Source organism: Sus scrofa, chromosome 10, assembly GCF_000003025.6.
Source record: "Sus scrofa isolate TJ Tabasco breed Duroc chromosome 10, Sscrofa11.1, whole genome shotgun sequence".
In the NCBI taxonomy this organism is placed as follows: domain Eukaryota; kingdom Metazoa; phylum Chordata; class Mammalia; order Artiodactyla; family Suidae; genus Sus; species Sus scrofa.
In genome coordinates this window covers 44,982,504-44,989,242 of record NC_010452.4, presented here as the reverse complement: position 1 = coordinate 44,989,242, position 6,739 = coordinate 44,982,504, and positions in this window count along the sequence as shown.

Genomic DNA, 6,739 nt, shown 5'->3' with positions numbered 1-6,739 from the left:
AAAGTCTTGTGCTTGAAGGCAGATTACCTGACTTTAGGTCCCAACTACTGTATAACCGCTTTATATTACGTAGACTTTTGAGCCTGTTTTCCAGTGAGCGGCAATAATACTTCCTATAATCCCAGCTTCTTAAGATTGTTGTGAAGATTAGAAGAGGTATTTTGTGATAGCACTTTGTAAATTGAAGTGCTTTATAAAAGGTGTGATGAAGTATTAACTTCCTGGCTTACCCGCTGTTAGATTGAGAAGTACCCTTCACATCTCAGTCCACATTCAAAGAGAGACAAACCTCAGGTAGATCAGGTGCATGCAGACCTCTGGTGATGCAACTTCGTTTTTTAACATATATTTTTTATTTTTATAATGATTTTTATTTTTTCTATTATAGCTGGTTTACAGTGTTCTGTTACAGTTTTCTACTATACAGCAAAGTGACCCAGTCACATATATACATACATATGTATATATATACACACATATATATGTATACATTCTTTTTCTCACATTATCCTCCATCATGCTCCATCACAAGTGACTAGATAATAGTTCCCAGTTCTATACAGCAGGATCTCATTGCTTATCCATTCCAAAGGAAATAGTTTGCATGTATTAACCCCAGATGCTCAGTCCATCCCATTCCCTCCCCCTCTCCCTTGGCAACTACAAGTCTATTCCTCAAGTCCATGAGTTTCTTTTCTGTGGAAAAGTTCATTTGTGCCCTATGTTAGATTCTAGATACAAGTGATACCACATGGTATGTCTTTCTCTTTCTGACTTACTTAGTATGAGAGTCTCTAGTTCCATCCATGTTGCTGCACATGGCATTATTTTGTTCTTTTTTATAGCTGAGAAGTATTAATTGTGTATATATGCCACATCTTCTTAATCCATTCATCTGTTGATGGACATTTAGGTTGTTTCTATGTCTTGGCTATTGTGAATAGTGCTGCAATGAATATACAGGTGCATGTGTCTTTTTCAAAGAAAGCTTTGTCTGGATATATGCCCAAGAGTGGGATTGCTGGGTCATATGGTAGTTCTATATTTAATTTTGTGAGGTACCTCCATACTCTTTTCCATAGTGGTTGTACCAATTTATATTCCCACCAACACTGTAGGAGGGTTCCCTTTTCTCCACACCCTCTCCAGCATTTGTTATTTACAGACTTATTAATGATGGTCATTCTGACAGGTGTGAAATGGTACCCCATAGTAGTTTTGATTTGCATTTCTCTAATAATCGGTGATGCTGAGCATTTTTTCATGTGCTTGTTGGCCATCTGTATATCTTCTTTAGAGAAATGTCTATTCAGGTCTTTTGCCCATTTTTCCACTGGGTTGTTGGTGTTTTTGCTGTTGAGTTGTATAAGTTGTCTGTATATTTTAGAGATTAAGCCATTGTCAGTTGCATTGTTTGTAACTATTTTCTCCCATTCCCTAGGTTGTCTTTTTGTTTTCTTTTTGGTTTCCTTTGCTATGCAAAAGCTTTTTAGTTTGATTAGGTCCCGTTGGTTTATTTCTGCTTTTATTTCTGTTGTCTTGGGAGACTGACCTGAGAAAACATTTGTAAGATTGATATAAGAGAATGTTTTGCCTATGTTCTCTTCTGGGAGTTTGATGGTGTCTTGTCTTATATGATTAAGTCTTCAAGCCATTTTGAGTTTATTTTTGTGTGGTGGTGCAACCTCAGATGAACTGTTATTCATAAAGAACTACTACACTGCAGCTCTAGGAATTGTGTGTACATGCTTTGTCTTAAGTTATAAATCTTAGCCAAGGTATCAAACCTCATGAATGGTAACTGGCATTGTGCCTGGTACATGACAGACACTAAATAAACACTAGCCTCCCGTTGCATCTTCTTATACTTGCAAGTGCCAGATATACTAGATATTTATTAAAGAGTGTAAATGAATAAAATTTAAAATAAAGTAAGGAATTTTTAAAATACCTGCAAAAGTTCTTTCATCAGATAGCCAAATGTCTCCTTCACCTGTTTCAGGTCTTTGCTTGTATGTTGCCTTCTTAATGAGGCCTTCCTTGTAACATAATTTGAAATTTGCAAATCCTTCCCACATTCCCTATACCTCTTTGCCTTGTTTTTCCACATATCGCTTAATGCTCTCTAATATATTATATATTTTACTACTTTATTTTTCCACTGGCTAATCCTCCCCCAAAGAAAAGAGAAGCTTCATGAAGGCAAGGACTTTTTTTTCCCATTTTGTTCGTTATGCCTTCTGTGTCTAGAGTAGTTTATGGCATCTAATATATGCCAAATAAATATTTGTTGAATGAATTAATTGAATGATGTTCTGGAGTCCATTTCTAACTTTGGAAGGTGATGTCAACCAGACAACCTCAACCTCTCTTAAAATAGCCTTTGAACCTCTAATCAAGTTTATCCAGCCTACTTTTGGCTGTGGCATCAAGAGCTTATTAGTGAAACTCACAATATACTCAAGCTCTTCTGCTCTAGGTCAGTGATTCTAAAAGTGTTGTCCCCAAATCCCTAGAGATCCCTTTCAGGGAGGTACACAAGCTCAAACTATGTTCATAATGATTCAAGATATTATTTACTTTTTTCAGTATTGTTCTTTGATACAATGGTGGCAATTTCCCAGAGGCTACATAAAGTGTGATAGTAAAACAGATTGAAGGTAGAACCAGATCTGAGAATTCAGCTATTTTCTATTAAGCCAGACATTAAAGAGATTTGCAAAAATGTAAAATATTGCCACTTTCTCAGTATTTTTGTTTTAGAATAGCTATTTTCATAAACATTTATATTAAGCAGTAATAGGTTTATTGTTTTTAAATGGTGTAATACATGTTTAAAATTTCTCAGTTCTAATTTCTAATAGAGTAAATATTAATAGTCATAGCCACATAATCAGCTCTTTCAAGTCCTAGATAATTTGTAAGAGTTTATATTAATACATACAACCCAAAGGTATGAGATTCTTGCACACTGAAACTCACAATATACTCAAGCTCTTCTGCTCTAGGTCAGTGATTCTAAAAGTGTTGTCCCCAAGATAAAAAAAAAAAAATTAGGAGTTCTCGTCGTGACTCAGTGGTTAACAAATCCAACTAGGAACCATGAGGTTGCAGGTTCAATCCCTGGCCTCGCTCAGTGGGTTAAGGATCTGGCGTTGCCGTGAGCTGTGATGTAGGTCACAGACATGGCTTGGATCTGGCGTTGCTATGGCTCTGGTGTAGGCTGGTGGCTACAGCTCCGATTCGACCCCTAGCCTGGGAACCTTCATATGCCATGGGTGAGGACCTCGAAAAGAAAAAAAAAAAAAAAAAAAAAGACAAAAAATATTCACATCAAGATGAAAAAAAAAAAAGATTTAATACCAAGCCTGGATTTACCGAGTCTGCTAGTAACACTGTTGACCTGCTTTGGCGACATCATATTCTCTTGGATTTCCTCCTACCTCCTGGCTACGTCTCAGTTTTTTGTGAGATCCTCTTGCTCATCTTTTAAACATTTGTGTCCCTTGAGTTTTATCTTAGTTTTTTCTTCTTACTCTATACACATTCTACACACACACATCATCTTCATAGATTTTCATGGTTTCCACATCCCATTAACACTGAGGAATCCCAGAGTTATATCTCTGGTTGAGATTTCTCTGCTGAGGTTGAGACCAGGGTACACACCTGCCAAGATATCTCCACATGGATCTGTCCAGGTGCAGAAAACCAAGGTAAATGTGAATCACACTGAAGCATTGTCTTCTCCTGTATGCTAGCTTTTTCTCCTGATTTCCTTTGTAAGGAATGATATTAACACCCACCCACCTTCCCCAGCCTGACCACCTACCGCCAAACATTTAGTTCTCACTGTTCACTGTTCTACTCCTTAGCATCCCTGAAATGCATCCACCTTCTTCACCACTACTGCTACTGCCAACATGAGGTCCTCACCATCATTCTTTTGCTGGATCACCTACCATATCAACTGGCCTTCTTGCCTCCATTCTCCGTTTTTCTTTCCCCTCAGGCTCTTCTCTACATCTCAGCCAAAGAGGTGTTCCTAAAATGCAAACCTAATCTTGCCATGCCACCTTCCACATGCTGCTCACTGCCCTTCCAAGTGTTTATTATCTTATCATAAGCCCTGATTACCCATCCAACCTCATCTCTTGCATCCCATGCCCTGCACTCTGTGTACTGGACAAATTAAACTCCTTTCATATTTTCAATGACCCATGTTTTGCCTTGTCTCCAGGACCTTGCTGTTCCATCTTCCTGGAGTCCTCTTCTGCCCCCTGTCCCCCACCCCATCTCTGCACAAACTCACACACACTTTTGCTTGAACAACTCCTACTCATCATCTATGTTCCAGCTTTGGGGGTCATTGCTCTGGGACAATTTCCCTGGCCTCCCAGGTCAGCATTGTATGTTCATCTTAGGTGTTCTGATGGGCCTCTTGTGGTATGTACTCCACAGTATTATTATTGCATATTTAATTGTTCATCCTCCTACCAGAATGTATACTGCTGCTGCTACTTCCATGGGGCCACACCCATGGCATATGGCTACTTCCTACCAGAATGTATGCTGCTGATGCTAGTACGGCTCTTCCCCCCCACCCCAGTCTCTTTAGGGCCACACCCATGGCATATGGAAGTTCCAGGCTAGGGGTCAAATCGGAGGTACAGCTGCTGACCTACACCACAGCCGCAACAACGCCAGATTCCGGCCCCGTCTGCGATCTACACCACAGCTCAAGGTAATGCCAGATCTTTAACCCACTGAGCAAGGCCAGGAGTCAAAGCTGCAGTCCTCATGGATACTAGTCGGGTTGTCACCACTGAGCCACGACAGGAACTCCTGGATCCATCTTCTATTATTAATTCTTTCTGTTAAAAAGATATGATCAGCTCAGAATGGAACATCTAAGGGAATATTTTTAAGACCTGAAGTTTGGGATGCCCCGTGGGCAAGCCCAGTATGAGGAAGGGATTGTAATTAAGAAATGACTTGGAGGGGAGTTCACGTTGTAGTTCAGCAGGTTTCTCTCTTATAAATTTCTTTCTTAAAATTTTCTGTTTTTGCATACATTTCTTGGCAGTCTAAGGGCTGTCTCTATCATATGTATAATTTTCACGTCACTGAACAGCGCCGGCGCTCGGAGCGGATACGGCGCTGGCGCTGGGGACGCCGGCTGCGCCCACTGCACAGGCAGCAGCTGGCCGCCTGAGTCTAAGCAGCGGCGCCGTGTAGCCAGCCCTCTCCGCGCCTCACGCCGGCCGAGCAGGGGCACAGGAGCCACCGCCCAGACCCGCTGCCGCCGCAGGTTGATGCGGGTGCTTGGGAGCCAGCCCCTGGCGGTGCAGGGTGGATACCGAGCCGTGCCGGGTGCCTGGATAATGTTCTGACGTGCTCTAGTGCTGGGTGCCGCTGCAGCCTCCACCCGGGCTGCCCGAGCTGTTGCTCCTGGCTGCGGCCGGGTCCTGCTGGTGCTGGGGCTTCCAGCAGCCTCCTGGGAACTGCACGTGCCTGGCGAGGCCTGCGCCTTATTTTTCGGCGGGGCTGGACGCATATGATGGACGCTTGGCGCACGCCTGGGATGCTGCCGCATCTGCAGGACCGAGCCACAGCTGGCGATTTGTGTGGCAGCGGCATGGGCCTGGCGCAAGGCTCTTGGCCTGCGGCCGGGGGCGGCGCGGGAGCGGGGAGTGCACCGACTGCCGGGGACTCTCTGCCTGGTGGCCCACGCTGTCCAAGCGGGTTTGAGCCTCCGCCTGCTGGCAGGTTCGCCCGATACGGGTCGCCGCTCCCAGCCCCGGCCCCCGACGGGCTCTCGCTGCGAAGCTGCGCTCGCGGGCTGTGCTCTAGGTGCCCGCCCCGGCCTGGTGCTCTGCTTCCAGGGCCTAGCGGCGGGGTCACGCTGCACTCAGCTCTTGAGGCCTTGATCGAGTTCCCTGTCTGCATCTGCCTGCTGTACCCCGGGTCCCGTTGCCTCGCCGCCCTGTTTTCCTGCCTGATGCCTGGTGGCTCAGCCCGCCTGTGTCTGTGCCCCGAGACGCATGGCCGGCACCTTCCGGGTGGAGCCGGAGCGGGATGCTGCCTAGGGGACACCCTCCCCATCGCTGTGGCTGTCGCCGCAAAGCCTGTATCCCCAACCAGCCCTGCCCCCGCGTCTCCTTAGCCATGCGGCTGGAGCTCACCTCCAGGCCCGTTACCCTGGGGACTGAACAACGCGCGGCGAGGCCGGGGCTGGGCCAGGCTAGGAGCTAGGAGCGGGGACAAAGCTGGCGCCGCTGGCCGAGCCCACCGCCCAGGCAACAGCTGTGGTGTAGGTTAGAGACTTGGCTCGGATCAGGTATTTAGATGGCTGTGGCTTAGGCCGGTAGCTGCAGCTCCTATTCGACCCCTAGCCTGGGAACTTTCATATGCTGCACCTGTGGCCCTAATAAAAAAAGAAAAAGGAAGGAGGTGTCTAATATTTAAAGTGCAATCGTTCACGTGGCTGCAATGAAGCCTCTCCATTGTTGCAAATCCCCACCCACATCTTCGACTCCACCTACCCCGTTACCCACCTGCCTTCTAAAATTACACAGGAGCCAGAAGGATGATGTAAGTTATTGACCCAGAGAGAGTGTGGTAAGTTAGTCTGATTAGTCTTGGTTTCAACTTTGTTGATGCCCACGTACATATTAACATTATTAACATTCCTTAACCTTAATTCCTTCACTTTTCTTAGCCTGTGAACTGTCCTGAA